This window comes from Anas acuta, chromosome 4, assembly GCF_963932015.1.
Source record: "Anas acuta chromosome 4, bAnaAcu1.1, whole genome shotgun sequence".
NCBI lineage: Eukaryota > Metazoa > Chordata > Aves > Anseriformes > Anatidae > Anas > Anas acuta.
In genome coordinates this window covers 24,234,813-24,256,009 of record NC_088982.1, presented here as the reverse complement: position 1 = coordinate 24,256,009, position 21,197 = coordinate 24,234,813, and the positions used below count along the sequence as shown (strand labels likewise).

The window sequence follows — 21,197 nt, the reverse complement described above, 5'->3', positions numbered from 1 at the left end:
TAACCCACGGGAGATTTCTTTTCCTCCTCTTTCTCTTCAGGCTCTTCCCACAGTGTTTTATCCTGCGGTTAGTTATAGGGCACGGCAAAAAGTCTTTTTGCTGCCATTTTGGTTTTGAAGTTTTAGCCGTCGCTTGACTGACCGCTCTGCTAACGCTGAAGATTAATTTGGAAATTTGTGTACTCCCATAAATTAACTGTTCCCTCTCAGCTTTCAGCCAGGCACGCCTGGGCTTGCAGGCAGCGTTCGAACAATACGGAGAAAGGTTATCATGACTTACCTGCCGCTAATTATCTATTAATAGCACCATTTATGTAGTGTGATTTTTCTTTTTTTCCATGGCATGTTTTCCCCCCTCTCAGCGTGTTTCCCCCTCTGTGCTTTGCTTGCCCTGTGGAGCACAGGGGCAGCAGACACGGGGCTCCCTTCCTGGCGTTTACCTGCCCCGGCGCCACGTTCCCCATGCGATGTTTGCAGGGAGGGTGGGACGAAGGGCTGCCTGGTAAAACATTGACCAGCACAAGAAGCCCTGCAGGCACCTGGGGGAGGCAGCAGCAGGAGCCCGGCGGCCACCAGCACCCACGGGAGCACGCCAGCTTCTCCGCAGGTACTGTTCCCCGCTGCCCTTCCCTTGGCTTTCAGAGGCAGAAAGGTGACGGTGCTCAACAGTAGGGTTTCCAAAGGTTCCACCAGTAGAAATTTAGGGTGGGAAAAGTGGTCAGCTCCGCTCTTTGTTGGTCGGTTTTGCCAGCTGTGTTTGGCTGTGTGGTGTCATCTAACGCGCGGGTTGATTAACAGCTAAGTTGTTTTGGTTTTGTTGTGCTTTCATTTACAAAGAAAATCATGTACAGTTGCATTTGAATACTTCATTCATGGTTTTCTAATAAAATTCAGGACAGCTGGCTTCTGCTCATCTTCTAACCAGTGAGTACAAAAAGGAGTCACAGTTTCTAAAGAAAATGTGTAATCTAATTACTGCAGCAGGGATGTGGTTGGTGACTCATGCTGAAAAATACTTGCTGATTGTTGAAGGAGCTTTGCAAAAATAGACAAAGTGACTAATTTTTCCAGGACTTTTTCCCTTATAATTCCTATGTTCCAAGACCGTAGATACAGAAAAAAATACTGGGGTTTAAGTTCCCACTATAATATTATGCGTATGTTACTGAGAGGTGAAGCTGAATAGATTCAAAAAATTGGTTTAAGTTTACTCAGGGACTGAATGTGTTTACCACCCAGAGGAAACTTACTTGTTCGTACCGGAACCATTCCCCGCGTGTTATTTCCTAGTTTGGATTTTTTTTTTTTAATGTAAATACCCATGGTTGCTCCCCAGAAATCACTTTTGGCATCCCAGGTGACTATCAAGTAACCCTGAAGTGGTTTTTTTGAGTGCTCTATGTAAAGGGACTGACGTGTGTTCAGTATTCACGATTTAACTGCAGCGTGGTTTGAGTGTGAAACAAAATGCAAGGAAAGAGATAATTTTTTTCATATGTTTGCTTCCAGTTTCTTCTTAAGAAAAGAGAGTCAGTGCTGGGTCCTGGCTGTGCTTGCTGGTTGCTTTCTGATGTGACAGATCTTCTTGAACTGTTTGCTAACTGGGCTTGCACATGACACGCTATTTATGCTTAGTCAATGCCTGGTGGTGTTAGGCAGTACTGAAGTGTGGTAACACATTTACTTTATTAAAAGTAGTCCAAGCTAAGTGTGGCTTCAGTTCTTAGCAGTACTAAGACTGGTGGAGCAAAGTGCAAGGAAAAATTACTGGAGAACAAAGCAACTGGATTCCTACAAGCATCTGCTTTAAAGAACTGAAGTATGACTCAAGTAAAAAAACTGGTGAAGGCTGCCCCAGAGTTTCAGTCTGTTGCTGAATTCTTAGAGGTAAAAGCATAATTTTGATTGAAGGATGTGATTTTTGTGTGTGTCACAGCTAATGTGTGATGCTTGCCTTCTCCTTCCAGGAGTGGTGATTCCAATACTAGACAGTAAATTGGACAGATGTAGAAGTTCTTTGTAGTAACGAAACAAAGAGTTCAACTGTTATCTCAGAGCTTAAGGAGAATGAAAAAAAAAAAAAAAAAAAAAAAAAGAGAGAGAGAGAGAAAGAAAAAAGAAAAAAATAAAGAAAATCTAAGCCAAAAGTGGTGACAATGTTATCTTGTCTGTTTTCATACAATGATAAGGTTTTAGCTGGTGACTATAAGGAAGCTTATGTGGCTTAAATGGAAGGAATAGGACAGTTAACAAAACCTGTTCAGTCTTTGAGTCTTGTCTGCAGTATTGCAGACTGCTTTCAGAGCAGCTCCAACCCTTTTCCATCTCTGAATCAAGGAGCCAAGGGGAAACATTATCAGACAGACAGGTTTCAGGGCAAGGGGGCCATAACGATTTAAAGGCAACTGAGGAAAAGGTGGTACAGCCCATACTTTATGACCAAACTAAGTTGGTCAGTAGTGTCCCACAAATTATTGTGGGACCAGTTACTGGTCCCACAATAATTTTAGTTTGATCCCACAATAATTTTAGTTTTGCCTGAGGAATTATTACTAGGATATCAACAGCACTGCCAAATCCAAAGCAGATTCTGTGCTAGAAGGAGCCGAGCCCCTTACTCAGCAGTTATTCTCTACTGTGAGTGGTTTTGGGGCACTTGTTTCATTTGTCAATCAGGTGATCTGATAATCTGTATATTGTGAGCAACTTAGATTGTTTCGCTAAATAATAACATTATTATTTGCTAAAATGGAATGAGAAGATTTCATTTCTTGGGCTGTGTTTCCAGCAGAGCTGTTTACCAGGACTCGGTTAGTTAAACTTGTGTAAATATGCTGAAAGCAGGGCTGCACGGATTATCATGAGGGACACCTTTGTCTGCAAAAAATTTTTGTTGGGTATACAAGGTGGAAACGACCGATATTAACGCTTAGCCTGGGCTGTTTATAGAGCTTCTAGTTAAAAAGATGTTGGTCTTCACCCTTAAAGGGAGTTCCTGTGGCATTATTGCTAGACCTATGCGTAATAAAATATCGTAGATTCCACACAGACATTACAGAGACCCTTTTCCGAATTAGCACTGTGATTATCCTTCATGGGATAGAAGAAAGATCTATATTTGAACCATAAATAGGCAGAGTAAAAGGATGTATTAAAATTGGAATATTCTTTTTCATATACTTTTGGCAAGGAGTGACGCGTTCTTAGCAGAGTTGAACAATATTTCGATGGCAGAAAATGAGTGCTGCCAAACACAAAACTCCATATAACCAGAACTACAGATGCATAAATATATGTGACAAAACTCATCCATTTGTCTCCTAAAATTATCTTTCTTAAATGAGTCCAGTCACAAAATCACATGCCGCTAATGTGTTCAGCTGCTCAGCAGGCAGACGTGAAAGGACCAGGAGGTACTCATCTGCCTTCTGCTCAGTGTCGGACCTCTTTAAGGACATCCCCTTCCAGAGATCATCATTTTTATATATTTTTTTTCACCTGATACAGCAGCTGAATAAAGCAATTGCAGATGCTTTGGGCTTGAGGCAGAAGTAGCCTGAAAGTCTCTTCGTTTCTTTTACTGCAGTGCGGCTCTGCACTTTTCTCTCCATGAGTGTAGGAAAAGCTTTCCTCTAACTGTCCACTTGTACAACACCCACATGATAGGAGTGTCTCCTTCACATTACTTTGTGAGCAATTTAAACCATTAGCATCTAATTCATTTATTTCCTGGAGGCAGAAGTGTGAATTTTACTGAGGGAGTTTTGCCTTTTATATAAGCAAGAGCTTTCTGAGGGGAACTATTTACTTTTTCAGAGCTAGTTGCAAGAGCATATTTTTGTGAAAATAAAGTGTTTTTCCTCTTTCTGTTGTGGTGAATGAAATGATCAGGTAAAGTGCAAACCAAACCTTAAAAGACAATGATTACAGGCATGTAAACTTACCCTTGTGCATTTCCAGCTGAGCATAAGGATTTGTGCTTCATTGAAACCTCAGCTTTTCAATTTTCCTAAAATAATGCAGTGTTAACCCATGAATTACAGCTGAATAAGAAATATAATTTCCATGGAATGAAGTAACTTTAATTATTTTAATTACCAAAATTATTTTGTGCTGAGTGCATGTATATGCAGTTCCCAGTGATGTCAATGAGAAATGAATGCTTAGATCTTGATTTAGTTTTTCTGCTCTGCAATGTGCTCTTTCAAGGAGAATACTTCTTTCTGCAATTTGTTGCTCTCAGTAATGACTTTCACAACTTTTGATCTCATCAGAAGTCAGATGTTGTACAGATCAGAGTGCAGAATATAGTTGATGATTAAACATACCTACCCAAATGAATGGCAGCCCTGCCCTCCCCTCCCCAGAGCTGGGTCACAGTGCTTCTCTTTATTCCCAATATTTAACAGCAGCTGTCAGCATCAAGCAGTATTTGCTCACACACTGAGAAACAGAAGTAGAAATAATAACCAATAATTTCAAAAGAAATATTTTCCTGAATGCCTGACTTAAAGAAAGCTTACTTCTCATACCGCAGGATCCAGACTCATGTGGATTTACTGGTCTGCTTCAGAGTTTCACTGCATCTCCCAGGGCGTGAGACTGAAACAAAAGGCACTGAGCAAAAGCTGCAATGCCATTTAACTCTTGTATTTGAAGCAAATTGAGCTTGAGAAGTCTACAGATTGCCTCTTGTGTATTTAATACAATTTGACTTAGAAAGGAAACCAAATTTTTCAAACTAAAACCTTTTTGGTTGTTGAGTGAAGAAAGTCATGTTTTCCAGATGCGAGGCCTCTCCTAGCTTTTCATCCTTTCTGAAGAGCTGTAGGGAACACTCATTATTCCAGTCCTTCCTACCTCCTGCAAAGATATTGTCAGACAAAGAGTGTGGCACTATAGCAGTGACATATTTTTATAATGGTCACCAGTTAAAGTGCATGTCTTGCTTGGATCTTTTTTTCTTCTGGGCAGCTTTTGTTATTGCAACTGAGAGCAGCCCCAGAAGCAGCCCTTACACAGACCATAATCTGGGATCAAACTAAGCCTTATTGAACTGAATACTTTCACCTGAAAAATTGGAGATGCTTTGAAGGGAAGATTGCTATGTTAACATTCAGTAAGGCACAGAAACATTTTTTTCTGGCCTGGTTTATGGTACTTCCCCAAGCACTACTCAGGGCAGCCACTTTATCATGAAGTTCTTCCACTTGAGCAGCTCACTGAGATGCTCAGACCACACCTGTAGTTATCCCTGTGTAGGCATGCAGTATTATAAATGAAGCCGAAACTAAAGATTTGACAATGGAAGTGGATGGAACAGCAGCTCCAGGCTGAATTTATTGGGATTACTCTATCTGTTGGTGTTAATCAGTGGGATTGATAGCCTAAATCTTGATTTTGCAAACGCTTCTCTACCTTGCATAGTGTTCATTCCTGCTAACATTATCCTTGGGAACTACATCAACATTACTTCCTGCACGCCCAAGGGGCTTCACCAGGCTATGCTTATGAGTAAATGCTAGATCTGACAGGGCCTTACCAGACTGGGTCCTGAACTAGATATAACAGAAGGGATGACTCTGAATTGAACCTCATAAGGTTCAGCAAGGCCAAGTGCAAGATCCTGCACCTGGTATGAGGCAAGCCCAAGCACAAACACAGGCTGGGCAGAGAATGGATGGAGAGCAGCCCTGAGGAACACCTGGAGGTTTTGGTTGATGAGAAGCTCAATATGAGCCAGCAATGTGATCCTGCAGCCCAGAAAGCCAACTGTATCCTGGGCTGCATCAAAAGCAGCATGGCCAGCAGGGTGAGGGAGGGGATTGTCCCCCTCTGCTCTGCTCTTGTGAGACCCCACCTGGAGCTCTGCATTCAGCTGGGCTGGGCCCCCAGCACAAGAAGGGCATGGAAGTATTAGAATGAGTCCAGAGGAAAGCCACAAAGATGATCACAGGGCTGGAGCACCTCTCTTATGAAGAAAGGCTGAGAGAGCTGGGGATGTTCAGCCTGGAAAAGAAAAGGCTCCAGGGAGGCCTTATAGCAGCCTGCCAGTGCCTAAAGGGGCCTACAGGAAAGCTGGGGAGGGACTCGTGGTCAGGGAGTGTAGTGATAGGGCAAGGGGTAATGGTTTTAATCTAAAAGAGGGTAGATACAGATTAGATATATGGAGGAAATTCTTTGCTATGAGGGTGGTGAGGCACTGGCACAGGTTGCCCAGAGAAGCTGTGGACGCCCCGTTCCTGGAAGTGTTCAAGGCCAGGCTGGATGGGGCTTTGGGCAACCTGGTCTAGTGGGAGGTGTCCCTGCCTATAGCAGGGGGTTGGAATTAGATGGTCTTTAAGGTCCCTTCCAACCTAAACCATTCTGTGATTCCACGATTCTATGAATGGTGACAGGAGAAAACAGGCTGCAGTACCAGAAAGTGATAGGATGTGCCTAAGAACCTCTCTATCTCTCTTCAGACACCACAGCTACATGAAAATGTAGGATGAATGCCTGCGATTGCTGCTGGGAAAGCTTGTTTGACTTGGTGTTGGGTACCATCAGCATAGGTGGAGGGCAGTAGGTGGAGCAGAGGTTACTGGAGGTATTACCACTACTTTATTTTTACTTAAAACTTCTTGCCAGCAAGTCTTGAAGCATAAAGTTTAGCTCTGCATCAGCTGTTGGGTGTAAATCCCTGAGAAAGGAGACACTGTTTGAAACTGTGCAATGCCATGGGTGGGTACCATCAGAGAAGGTGGAAGGGAGTAGGTAGAGAGGATGTCTGGAAGTTGGAGGGGCTGCCTGTGTCGGAAGTTTATTACACCCCAAAGAGAGCTTTCACCCTCGATTAAAATCTGCAAAGCGCCTCCTGCTCCATTTTGCACCGTATAGTTGCTTTCCCATCCTCCTCTCAGCAAGGCTGTTGTCTCTGTCCATGAAGGTGCATGAGAGGACAGGATGCACTGGGAAGTGGGAGGTCAGCAGTGGGAGCTCCCAGCCTCGATCCTTTCTGTTCAGAATGGAGAAGTGAGGAGGGTTGTGACCATGGCTATCAAATTTCAAAACTGAACCCAATGGTCATTTAAAGAAGTGCAACACTTTTCTGAACCAAAAAGCTAAAATCTAAAAGAAACTATTAAAAGAAAGTCAATGAATAAAGTCACAGAGAACAAAGACTTGGTGTTGTATGTGTGAATTGCAAAGAAATGTCATCAGTGGCTTTCTGCTGGGAGTATAACATTTTAATTAACAGAACAACTTTAAAAAAAAAGATAATATACCTAACTGGGAATTATTATTCTCCTTTCCTGTGTAGGGAGTGCATGCAAGTATTTTACGAGTCTGAACAGAAGGATTTATTATAAAAACCATCCCTGTGATTCTCTACTACCACCATAAGTACAGATAGCCCATTTCAAAACCAGAGTCATGCACAGCTCCATAATACAGTGCAGCTCTTTTGGTAGTAATCTGTTTTCTGCTGCAGAATATTTTGATTTAAATTGCTGGCAAATTAATGATGATGTTGTATACAAATACAATGACTGTCACTAACTGGAGGAGTGTACATGCCTGCAAACAAGGCATGCAAACTGACTGCTTTCTGCACAGATGTAAAGGACTTTTTTAAATGAAGAATCTGTTTCTTTTTAGTCACTTAAAGAAAGAAACAAACAAAAAAGGGTGAGCAGCCTTTCATAAGCAGAAGCAGGATACATAGAGAGCTTTGTTTTTAAATTAATGACACGTCTGCCTTATGGAAGAATAGAGGGAAGGAACGGAAATTAAATCCGGTTAAGGGGAAAAAAAATGTGTTTCAGTGTATGTCCGTTTAACGCTGTGGTCCCAGCTCTGCTCTTCATTTGCATTTCATACAAGGAAGTTTCAATAAAGAAATCCTTGAATTGCTTGGGAGTGTCTTCAAGTCAGCGTGAAAGCACAATGAAAGCTCTCCTGTGTATTAGTTGTAATGACAGGGAGGTTACCAGGATTTTTGTCTGTGTTTGGGGAGAGGCATATAGGGTCCACACCAGCCAGCACATTTATAATTTTAAACACATTGTGATCATGTTAATATAGATGTGATATAAGCTGTTTTTACTTGCTTAGAGACCTTGCTGGCTTGGTAGTCTAGTTGAAGATTTGTTTTATGAAAACCTGAATCACAGAATCATCTAGGTTGGAAGAGACCTCCAAAGAACTAGGTTTAAAAGAAGACAGTAAGAAGAAATTCTCTTGAAAGATGTACACAGAATTATGTTTCTCAGTCAAATCTTAGAATTTCTGGTGGCCGTTAGCAAAACTGGCAAACTCATGCTTTCAATAGCTCTTCCTTCCCTTCCCTTGTGGAGGCAGCCAGCCTTCCTGAAGTCCTTCCCGATGAATGGAGGGTGCTTGGTGCAGATCTCCAGCAGCCTCACTGGCCTTTGTGTCCAGAGTCCATGGTTGCTCTGCTTGGCAAGTTATTAACTGGCATTTAAGTTTGTCATAGAGATGAACTTTGAGGCCTGGTAGTTTTCTTCTTGAATATACTCTTTTGCAGAACTCAACTTTTGACAGTGTTTTAGGAAGTCAAAATTTGCCGGTGTTTTGGGAGTGGAATTGTGCTAACATGCCAGCTTACGAGAGATAGGATCTGTGTCTTCTCTTTTCTTTTTCTGCTTGCCCAATCTGGTTCAAGGGAGTTTTCTATTTTGATTATACTTGGGTTTTCCAGAGTTGTAATTAGGTAAATTACTTGTAGTTAATATTGTGTTTTTGTGACTGAAGTCCAAGTCATTTAAAAGAAATGGATTTTCTAGCTCACAGAATAGTTCCTATGTTAAAAGAGCAGGCACATCTTTTTTAAAGGAAGTAAAAAACTGAAAAAATCTCTGGTCTGTGTCCTTCAGACCATCATCATGCAAGATTGACAAGTTTGTGTAAAGGAGGAGGGGCATCTGCAGTGATACGACAAACAGATTTGCAAGTAAGCCAGTGAGGGCAACTTCCCTGTGCTTCTCCCCTTTAACCCAGCGGACCACCTTGATTCGGCAAGAGTTAATGCTCCATACTCCAATATCTGCAGGTGGAGTTCTGATATCAGAGATTATGGCAGTTCCTGACAGAGGAGCCTTTGCACATAGTTCAGCAACTGGCATATGGCTATTCCAGATCTAACTTGCCCCTGATCAAAAAATATTTTTAAAAAAGCTACTTTTTTAGTAGAGCAACTTTATAAATGTTAAATATTTTAGCTATAAGGACGTTTTCTGAGGCACCAGGTGAGCATTATATTGTGGTATTTTTATGTGCAATTAATTTTCTTACTTGCTTACACCAATATTTGGGAGTAGCAGTTTTTAGTCAAAAAGCTAACTTACAGAGATAATAAATTTCCTGTCAGCAAGAGATTAATAGGGTCATTTTATTTATTTATTTATTTATTTATAAGAAAATTAATGTGGGGTTGGGTAAAGAAGCTGGGAGTTTTTTTTAAAGAAAACCATCACCAGAATGAATGTACCAGTCTGGAGCATCTGTTCAAGTCAGCTTTCAAACAGGATTTATTTCTGATTCGTGCCCTATTCATCATTTATTCCTTTGCTGCTCATGTGGAAAGGAGCAGATCCAAACAGCAGGAAGATGTGGGCCCTTCCACGGGCCTAGAAGAGAAGAACATGAGCAGCAGAGACCTGGGAGTGCAAGGGGGGCTCTGTACCCTTGTCCCTCCCATTTGTGAGGGGGGACACATCAGGATGCACAAACACTACCCATGTTGGATGGGTTGGTGCTGAAGAGGAAGCACTCCAACCTCTGCAGTTTCTCAGGTCGTTAGATGGCAATTAACATAGCGCCCCACGTGTAAAACGCATGACCAGGTAACAGGACACTTATTAATATGCCCCTGCCAAAATCTTTCCTCGGGGTGTTCCAGTTTCTTGCTGGGGCCAAGATGTTCAATCATTAACTGCACCCAAAATCTGCGAGCCAGGTATTTGCTGGGGGACGGGACCAGGTTCCCACAAACACAGCTGTGCTGTCGTGCTTCTTAGATGGCTCTCTCCCTCCTACTCCAGAGCATTTGTAAAAATAGCCCGTCTCTTCTGCACAGCCTGCCAGCCCCAAAGCATAACCCCCTCCTTATGCCTGGCTGTGAAATACGGCTTTCCCATTCACCTGCTAGCAGCAGGATGTTTTTCTGTACAAGCTGGATGTAATAGCACAGTATTTCATTCGTGGTGTTCAGTGCTTTGACGCTCTCAGCAGCAGGCTGTGCTGTGAAATGTGTGTGTGTGTGTGTGCATTTTTGCAGTATGTTTCTTGGTTTTGCAGGGTTGGTTTTCAGCAGGAGTGGCAGGGCAAGGTGGGGCACGGTACCAAAGGGAAAAACCATCCTCTGGGTGCTCAGCTTGGCAACGTAACCTTGAGCACAGTGTGCGTGCATGGGAACATCACACCAAGTGATGGATAGTTAGGTGCAAGTGTCTCTGCATTTATAACTGAAATAATCTTATAGCCATATGCCTGAATTTCAGAGAACTACTTCACTTCTAAGCAACCAGCAGGAAAACACGCTTTTCCTCAACTGAGCAGGGGGCAGGTTTCAGTAGAATCACACAAATCTTCTGAGATACAACAGATGAACATTTGTGGCTTGCACCTTCTATCTCAAAATTTATTTATTTATCCTACTGGTCATCATTTGTGTTTGGAGACTCTTTCATAACCAGCAGTTTTCACTCTGGTGGGTGCAGGGGTCCTCTGGGAAGGCCGTGCTGCATCAGCCCAGGCAAGCACACCCAGCACAGCCTGGTCTGTTTTGTCTGTCGATGGAGCCATGTCTGGGCTTTGTTTCAGGAAGGACTGGTGGCTCTGTCCAAACAAGGACCCAAACGCAGACATTTGTATGTTGTGGATTCTCAGCAGACCAGGACAGAGCATGACCTGGGGAAGCAAGCTGTTGCATGGTGCAGATGTGCAGCCGGCACTGCCCTGAGCTGCTCCAGGGACCAAAACAGGCAGAGCATTTCCTCAGCAGGGGCAATGGAAAGGGCACGTACCTTCCTCTGTGTCCCTTCTCCAGGCCAAAGGGAGGTGCAGCACAGGCAGCATCCAGCCCTTCCTCCACTGGTTGGTGAAACATCAGTCCTGCTGCAAGCTTCACTGGGTGTGACTGGCTTGAGCCTCCTGCTAGGGGTGGAGGAGCTCTTGGACAGCCACAAGCTGCTTACTTTTCCAGTGCTTCACTCCATAAGGGCACAGCATGACCCACACTGTACTCTACTCCCCGAAACATGATGCTCCTTCAGAAGGGAGTATCCACAGCGCAGCTCCTCCACAAGAGACAAGAGCTAAGGAGGGGGTTATGTTATGGCTGGTTGAGATATTTTTTTAAAAACAAAACATAGTTTCAGTGGAAAGCATGCATGATTAGAAACAAAAGCGTTCAGAAGGAATCACAACTGCAATTAAAGATTCATGTCTAGGCTGTAATCTCTGGGCCAAACCAAGAGAACCGCTCCACAGCAGCCAGGAGGACAGAGCCAACCTGAGATGTGAGACCCCCAGCAGCAGCATTTGTCATGGGACTCTTGCATGCAGTTCTGCCACCTAAACGCAACATATTCATCTTCCCCCAGCCTTATCTCCAGCTGTCAGTGCCTCTTTCCAAGCTAGGAACTCACACCAGGAGTAGTAAAACATTGCACTCCCAGCTTGACAGGCATTTAGGGACTCTTTTGACAGGTAGTGATAGGTTCTCCCTGCTGCTATTACAGGTTTTCCCTGCTTTCTTGCTGTTCCTTATTCTCTTTGATAAGCCCAGTCTAAATTTATTGTTATATTCATTCTGGCTGTAAAGTTGAGCAACTGTTGCCTTCCCTGTTCTGATGAAAAACAAGAACATTGTTTGGTATTAAACAATACATTGTTTTGGGGCTTTTGCTGCTTTTGAGAGTAAGAACATCAGAAACAAAGCCCAATAATGGGGTAATAAATAATCCGTCTTTTCCCTTTGCAGAAATAAGCACACAACAGTGTGCTGTACATTGGCTTTCAGGGGTTTCCAAACCACCAGGTAGACAACTAGTGAGATTGTTCCCTTATACATCCTTATTAAAGGAGATTTTAACTCTTTAGATATCTACCTGTCTTAGGTGTTGGTTGCCTGTTTTTATTAGGTCAGCTTTTCTGAATATGTCTCCTTTGCAATTATTGCCTCAAAATTAACCACTGTTAAAAAGAGCAACTGAAAGATGAGAAAAACAATTTCTCTTTCAACCATTATGTTCCTTCTGTGCATTACCCTCTTTCTAGGAAAGGAGACAAGGAAGGAAAGGAGCTCTCTCTGCAGCCAATAATTCTGCTAACGAACTGAAAAAAGCAAAAACAGCAGGCAGGGTTTTCCAAACACATCTATCCCTTTCATGAGTGCAATAATCCAATATTTAACCTCTCTGCTGTAAACCATACCATTAGATGTTTTCATTACTTCTGTGACATCCCAGTAACTTTGCATTTGTATCTGTAGCATGCTTAAGAAAGCTTAAATTTAGTGGTTTTGGAGCAAGAAGGACCATTTCTAGAGTCTGTATTAATTTAAAAATAAGTTATATGCTTAACAAAATGAAAATGTAGCATAGCCTTGGAAATCTGATTTTTACTCAGGGTTAGAATGTAACTGCGTACTTTTTTTTTTTTTCATAGTTTTGTTGTTAAGGTTCCTGCTAGTTGAGCAATGTAACAATTAAAGTTTGTGTCTGAAAGACTGAACTTTTGTTTTTTTGATATGTTGTCATTTTAAGGTATGGGTATTTAAAGTCAGACCTCCCGAGGCCAATACCTAGGCACTTACACAGTTTTCAAAGGCTCTTGATCATGCTTAGCTCCTACTTATCTCAGTGTGAATTTGACAGACATGGACTGGAGGATTTAACATCATTATAACCGGATGATCTATGAATAACAGAACGTATTAAGTCTGGTTCTCTGCAGTGCCACCATAGGAATGCAGAGCAATTCCAGCTCCAACCTTTGTATTTCTCCCTTGCTCCTTTCTGCACCCCCTTCCTTTTGGGCTGAGCAGGTTTGGGGGCTGTTTGGGGTGCACATGCACTCAGCCACAGGTCATTCAGCCCTGCCAAACACTGCTTCTTGGGGCAGGGAAAAGCCTGGCTATAACCACCTCACCCTCAGGCAGAAACAAATTGCATTTCTCTCATTCAGCCCTGGTTTTCCTGAAGCTGGCCAGCAGGTTCAGAAGTTATGAATGAGTAGAATGGGGCTGGCCACCATGGCATGGTTTCATACACCAGGGTTGTTTTTAGGAAACCAGGATGAGAGCACCAAGTGTTCGTCACAAACAGGAAAAGTGTGCAGGACCTGGGAATCGTATGCAAACAGGGAAATCAACTCCTAGGCAAAGACAACAAGGTCTATTCATTACCTATTTGCTCTGTCACAGTGACAAATACTGTGCAGAAATGCATTCCCTCTCCTTCCAAACTTAAATGTCCAAAGTAGTTTACATCTGTGAACTTTGAGTTTCACAGAAGCTCTACTTCCGGACTGCCTGTGGTAAGCTGGAGTAGCTTTAGACATTTCACCATGAGTTACTGCTGGACTTTGCTCCCTTCAACATGCTGACCTTTGGCCAGCTGGGGTAGGAGGAGAAGCTGGTTGCTCTTGGTGAAACATGATCACAGTGTACCCAGGGAGGGACCTTTTGTAAAGTGCCCCTTAATCAGCTCAGGTTGTCATTTAGGGTTTGCATTGATTTAGGTTCTCCTGATAATTTCACTAGAAGAGCGTTTCAAAGCATGATTTCTGTTGTTTCTGTGACCTAAGAAGACCCCTCCATGGTTGACCTAAGAAGACCTCACCAGACGGCCTTACACCTTAGACATGAAGGTCTTTTCTATCTTGAAGCTGACCACGCTCTGAGTACAACTGAGTATCTTTGTTAGAAACTAACAGTCACTTAGAGGTTCCTGCCCTTGGTTGTATGTGGTAGCAGTAAGATCCACGATGGATAATTTCCTTCACTTGTCTAAAATTTACAACCCTCCAGCTTCAGGAGGCACTGCAGTTATGCTGTTGCTGAAGTGTAGGGAAATGAATCACATCCAGAGCCAACGTGTCGTCAGGCTTGCCTCTTCCTGTGAAGTGGGCACACGCTGAGTCAGAGCACACACCAGCCAGCATCTGTGGTGGCTCTCAGGGGCCATGTCCAAGCCCTGAGTGTCTCCCCAGCCACCATCTGTCCTCCTCTTCCTCACACAAGTAGGAGCATTAACTCTATTCTTGCTCCAGGTCACAAGTGGTCCATGGCCTACGTAGCAACCATCGCACTGTGCAACTGCATATTACGTTGAATATTGAATATTACGTTTAATCTTCTAAGGATTTCAATAACAGACCAAAGTAACCTTTTCGTGTGTATAAAATGGTCTTTTCAGAAGTAAATGTGTGAATACAAAATTGTACGCTTTTTTCCTGTCTGAAATGATGTACCTCAATTATTGCATAAGGAAATGACTTTTGCTTTGTTGGCATCACCAATGTACTTAGGAAATTACATGCAAGGCAATTTTAATCCACTTAGGTTTCATTTTTAATAATAATTGTTCCCCAAAGAACTGAGAATTTCCAAAGAATTTCCATTATAATGACACAAAAGCAGTCACAAGCCCCAGTATAAACTTACTTCTCTTCATTGTTCTTGTGGCACATCCTCTGGGTAAAATTTTGCCTGAATTTACAAAGGTCAATGATCAAAACAAAGGCACCTTAACACTTGGTCACTTTATCTGTACTTTCTGGTATGCACTGTCTTGTACATGCCACCAGTTTCATACCATGAAACATATAAGAAATAAAATTAAATTAAAATTAAATCCTTGATGTAACATTCATGTCAAAGCATGCCTAGATGTGGTGCTTAGGGACATGGCTTAGTGGCAGTCTTGGCAGTGCTAGGTTAACAGTTGTACTCAGTGATCTTAGAGGTCTTTTCCAACCTAAATGATTCTGTGATTCTATGCATGAATTGGTTTAATCCATATTAACAAAATTTCCACCAACAAAAATTCTACCAGCTTTTCACATTCACTGCTCAACTAAGGTAATAATTTCTTCTACAGATAGATTTTTATTATTATTATTTTAATATATATGAGAAGTGTTCAGACCTCAGACGTGACATGAAAGTACGTATTTGGATAGGTGGCACATGGGTGACAACCTGCTTGCTGCTATGTTAATCTGTGTACTAGACAACGTGTCCACACTCACAGATTGTGTGTTAAATCATGTCATTGAATCTGACTGAGTAAGACTGGGACAGTCTGCAGAAAAAATGCCTTCCTATTTCTTTAGGAATAATCTCCAGTAACAAAGCAGGAAGGGAAGCATCTTCAAATGCAGGTCTCTGCTTACCTCCAGTGGTGCTCTGAAGATAGCACGCACCCATAGAAAGGTCAGATTTCAACCAATTTGCTGCACTGTAGCATCTCTTTCTCTGGATTTTTGGTAACATGTTTGCCTTTACAATGCACCCTAAGTGTATTTTCACCAATTAAATGTGTTTCTGTAAAAAATTAGCTTGCATGTTTTTGAGAGGGGTGAAGAGTAAAGAGTTACTGATATTTTTGTTCCTGAGAATAATTTTGCTTTTTTAAAAATATATTTTTTATGTTTTTCCCAGAAAAGAGAGTATCTCACTGGTATCGCAGTCATTTGTCACCTGGTTAACTGCAATTTCCTGCTTAATTGTAAATGCTTCCTTGCAAACAGCTAAGGTCTCAGACGCGTGGTGAACATTATTTATACCCATCAACTGAGGACAGTAGTTCCCATTGGTTACACCTCTACTAATGAATAAAGCATGCCAGGGTCTCTTCTCTGGACCCAAAGTCAGTACAGCACACAGTATTTTATCTGAAGTCTTCTCCTTTCCCCAAAACCAAGCTGAATTTGCCCACAACACCTGGCAGCCCCTAGCCCATGCTCTTTGAGACTGTGGTCAGGACAGTGCAGGTTGTTTGGGCCTAAAACACCACCAAGAAGCACATGGGCAATTAAAAGATGTGAGTAATTGCTTGGTCCCAAAGCCAGCCCTATAGGCAGTGCCCCAGGAGGCTGGGTAGAGGCTCAGGAGGGGTGTGGGAATGGGTCAGGGCCTACAGGCATCCGCCCTGCAGAGAAGAACTATGGGACATCAAACAGGGCAGAGCCGAGGGAGTAGATGAGTCCATTTTGTGCCTCTACCCCCTCCCTGAGACAAAGGAAAGGATGATTCCTGTCTAAGGACCTTCCCATGCAGCTTCTGAGTCTAACCTCAAGGGTTTGGTTATTGCCAGTTTGGAAATGTCCTCTTAAAAATACATACTTCCCACAGAAGATAGGAAATGTGGGGATTTGGTGTGCCCTGGACGAGGCATACCTCAAGCTTAAGTTTTGTGAGTGGCACAAGAGCAGCACATTCTAGGTCATAGTAGAAACATTTTCTTAAGCAATGAAGGGAAGGAGTGATTTAACTAATGGATTTAATAATTACACCTTTCAGACCATTCTTCTCATTCTTAAACATTTCAGCTATTATTGGCCTTGAAACCACAGGCACTTTGCCTGTTTTATCTTGTCAAATATCTGTAGAGGAAAGTTATGTCAACAACGCTCTCGGGTCTTTCTTTGAGAGCAAAGTGTTTTATAGCAGAAGTGTGGTCCCATAAAAAAAATCACTGTATCGTGGGGTTTTGTGACTGCTGACCGTTAACACTGTCCTTGAGTGTTTTCACGTTTAATTAGGGCAGCTCTACCCGGCAAGGTGACCTGGGGTGGCTCTGGCTGTCAGAGGCACCACTGCTGCCCGAAAGCCCCGTGCCGGCGTTGGGCCCCATCTCAGGTGCAGCCATGGAGGTGAAAGTGCCCTTTTACTGTTTGAGTGTGTTTGGTTACGGTGGGTGGTTTCACCACAGGGTTGCAAAGTTCATAGCAGGAGTTACACTTGTTTTTCTGTGCCACGGAAAGAGCTCTGTATGGAGGCGGCTCTCGGACTGCATGTAACAGGTTTGGTGGAGTAAACGCTGACAGAGGGGCATCGGGCCCCTCCTGTTTCCTCCACTGAGGAAGCACGTCTTATTTTGGCAGCAGAGCACTTTTGTTTGTGTTGCTTAAAACCAGAATGAACTTGGGAATGGTGTTTCTGATGTAACTCCACAAAAGCAGACAAAAGCTCTGCTGAAGGAGGCTTGCAGCCGTACTCCTAGAAAGGGAGCAGACAGGAGGCCACCCATGGACAGGAGGAGCCTGGGCAGTGGGGTGAGGTGAGGCAAGGCAGGAGCTTCTGAGGGCGTGAGCAAATCTGCACTCAGCCACGGGGACAAAGTGCGACCATGCTTCTGGCTCTGGATGCTTCTTCTCAGCCTCCCCACTACCCTAATGTCAGAGGACAGGTGTCTGGGCCTGTCATTATCCCTTAATTCTAAACTAGCTTTAAACAGGACCTTGTCACATCAGCTTTTTACCATACGAAGTCCAGTCCCAGATATTCTGGCAGTGATATCCTGGTAGAAAGCTCATCTGCTTGACACTCAGACTTCTTCAGTAATGATGCCTTCACTACGGATGGCAGCACAGACTTTGTCTAATCCATAGAAAGCCACATTTTGTAATCCTGACAATGAATCAGCATTCTCTGGCATGTCAGTTGTGAATGTGTAGCAAAACACAATGTAAAAGGCAGGAATTAATGGATGCTGTATACGCCCCTGCAGCTTGTTCAGTCTTCTTCTCTCATCAATTTTTTTCCTTCATGTTACTGGAAGACAGAAAAATAAATTTGTCTTCCTGAAGGGAACTGTCAGTTTCCTTATCTGATTACCTCTTTTTATAAATGATTTCCAAGTGGTGTGTGATGTCTTATTTTCAATAAGATGTTGAGAACTGAAAAAGATAAGAGTATGCCCTAACCAGAGACAACACCTGTTAGCTGGAGGAAAAACTCTTTCTCTAAATATTGCTGTGATCCACTGTGAGCTGTATAGGGGAAACCAACTGCTGAAAGAGAAGTAATGGTGCCTATATCTGCTAACCACACTCATTTTCGTACCTGGGGTCTGGAAGCCTCCCTTCATCCTGCTGCCAGTAAGAGTTTGGAGGTCTTTATCCTGCCTCTTCTGAACATGCACCACAAAACCCTGTGATGCAAAAAGGTCTCAGAGGGAAAGAACAAGAATGTTATGTGCTGGGAACCTCTCAGACACCCAAATTGGCTGGCTCATGGTTGGCTCGTGCTGGCTGGACACCCCCACTACCACAGGATGTGGTCACTGGCTGCCCCTCCTTCCCATGGGCTTGCAGTGACTGTGGAGCAGACACCACCGCTCTGTGCCTCCGTCCTCAAGTCCTCCAGTACCATCAGCCTCTTGAGACCTGCAGCACTAAAATCCACTCGCTGCAGCTTCTTAAAGAGCAGCTTGCTGTTCTACCCAGTAATCTCACTGGGTGAGAGGAGAGGAGCCGATCAGTAAAACTGATTCAGCAGGCTTTTAAAGAAAACCTTCCTTTGTTTTCTCCTGAATTTGCGCAATGCTAGTAATCTGACAAATGCTTCAGGCCAGCACTGGTGCATAACGTTTGGGGCAGCATAAGCTAAGGGTACACAGGGGTGGCTGTGGGGAGCATGGAGTGGGACCTTAAATTTGGCAGTTCACAATATTTGTGAAAAAGCGGTGCGAAACATTGGTCTCAAACAGCCACATTGGGCTAGGGAGTGCTAAATCTTCTCTAATTAGAGTGTTTTATTTACCAAGGGACCAAAAAGCAATCATCAGATTAATCTCCCTTGTAGATATGTCTGTCCAGAACCCAACCTGTATTTATTAATTGGAAAGCAAACATCCTACAGAAATGTAATGGTTGTGGCTATATAAAAATTCTTTGGGTTTTTCTGGTTTCCTTCTTTATTTTTTAATGTCCTAATTAAAACCCATTACACTCAATGGTTTCATTCAGTATCCATCTTCTTCAACTTTGGAACTTAAAGCTTGCTTTCAGGCTCAAATGAAAGCACAGATTTTTGCACAGAAAAACTGAGCTTCCCCTCTAGGAGATCCTCTGTGCTGACTTTGATTGCAGGGCAGCAAAGGGTTTGCTAAAATGAAACAAAAACTTTGTATGGCGACAGTTAAGGTTGTCAGGGCAACTCTGGCTGCCCATGAACTAGAGAAGCCTGAGATTAAAACACAGAAGGCGAAAGCCCACCGTGTCCTTGGCCACCTGCACAGCTCCGCAGGACTCTGGTCAGCAGGTCCCTAGAGGAACCCTACCTCCAGCCCCAGCTTGCAGTGCCCACACAGCACCTTATCGCAGCAGCAGCAGGATGCAGGACTGCTGATCTCCGTGAACCTGGCAGGCTCGTGTGGGATGACGCTGCATTTAGGAGCACCTCCAGGACTGCAGTTTTGATCTGGAAAAGCTCCCGGTTAAAATCAGAGCCAGTTTTCCCCCTGGTGGAACTCCACCTCCAGGGCTCTGACGTTGTCTTCTGCAGGTAGGGGCATGGGAGGTGGCTGGGGCTGGCAGGGCAGGAGGGGAGTCTGCCTTTGTGAGGGCGTTTTCTGGGAATCCTCCGTGATGTGGCAAGATAAGGGCCAGAGCACTGACGTGGCTTATGCACTGAGACGGCTTCAGCCGTAGAGAACCTGGAAAACTGTTGGTTTTGGGTGCTTGCCTGGGTGCCTGAACACCTCATATAGTAAAAGTTTTTTTGTGATACATAATCATATGTTGCATACTATCCATCCATAGAGGGAAAAAAAAAAAAGAGAAAAAGTTTTAGTGCTCAAAACAAGGGGCTGTACTTTCTCTGAATAGTCTTAGCAATTTTTGGTCTGTACCAGCTTTAAGTCAGGAAACTGAGAACTGTGCTGTATTGTCTCACATTTTATAAGAACAGGTGTAAAATAGGATGTTATTCATTTAAATAAAGTGATGTTGCCTCTTTAAACATTCAAATAGGCAATAAAATGGTTCTACAAACATGCAAGAACCTGTTTCACCAAACACAAAAAGGTTTTGTTAAAAAGAGAAGTAAAAGAAAGAAAATTTAAAAAGAAAAAGGAAAAAAAAAAGTTGTCAGTGTTAACGTTATGAGATCCTAATTTTTGTGTCTGTATTGTGTCTGAGGTGGGGTTTATATGCAAATATACTGATAAACTCTAAACACTTTTGAAATCAGAGACCTTGCAGGTCAATCATAAATATATATGTCCTCTTGGTGAAATATTTTAGCTGGCACATTCCCTTCTTATTCTAGTACAATCTCTCAGTAGTCTTTGAAGACCAAATGTGACCATAAAAGCCAACCCACTGCTTCCTTCTCCTTTCATTTTCTCATGTCTGCACCATCACAGGATGCCATGCTGCCAACCTGAATACCTCCTGACAGCCTGTTTCCTAGCATGCTCATCAAAAACACTAGCTCTTATCCAGATAATGACCCTCCCCAGCTAAACGATACACCTGCCATCAGCCTCTGGATCTCCCAAAGCATTTGGGTTTGATCTTTGGAAAAATCCCAGAAAGCACTAACAATGCTTTTTTAGAGGTTTTCATTGTGTGGAGCCCACATAATTAGCAGAAGCAAGAGCATGTGTCTGTTTCTAGAAGGGACAGGTGAGAGGAAGCTTACAATCTCCTTGAAAGCCTTTTCTGCACCAGGGGGCAGGTTCCTAGCTGATACCCACTAGCACATTCCAGTGCATCTCACTTTTTCTTTAAATATCCATCCTTTTCTCTTACTGTATTCAACAGAACAATTATTTAGGAAAGGCCTTTCACATGTAATCCCACTGCAGGCAAGAACAAGAGGAAATGGAATATTTATGGGAAACCATCACAGATGGTACCAGATCTCTGCACTGTTCCCATAAACATCTCTTGTGATTTGACCCCTGCTTAGCTATCAATCATCAAATAGAGGAAATAATTGCATATCTATGGTAGTATTGTAGTGGAGGGTGACACTTCATGGTTGCAGTCAAGCTGTACCTCAGGAGAGAAGACGTGTTTCTATTCTTACTGCAGCTTGGGGACACTCTATGAGTAAAGTACAATAAGGCCTCCCCAAGCCTTCTTTTCTCCAAGCTAAACTTACCCAGATGCTCCTCATAAGACTTGTTCTTTAGGATGATACCAGCATCCTTATAAAGAGACATGAAAAGTTG

The 21,197-nt window shown here is 43.1% G+C and overlaps 1 protein-coding gene across 7 annotated transcripts in view; it reads left to right on the top strand.

Annotated features, from left to right (window-relative positions):
- Positions 1-21,197, top strand: part of RBM47 (RNA binding motif protein 47) — a 108,380-nt gene that overhangs the window by 64,882 nt on the left and 22,301 nt on the right. The window contains exon 1 of one of the 7 annotated variants that reach the window (XM_068680178.1): positions 66-607. The exons of 5 other annotated variants lie outside the window; for them this stretch is intronic. The gene's annotated coding sequence lies outside the window, so the exon portion shown is untranslated. Of the gene's footprint in view, positions 1-65; positions 608-15,339; positions 15,446-21,197 lie in introns of those variants that run through there. One more of the 7 variants, XM_068680181.1, reaches the window with a different exon arrangement.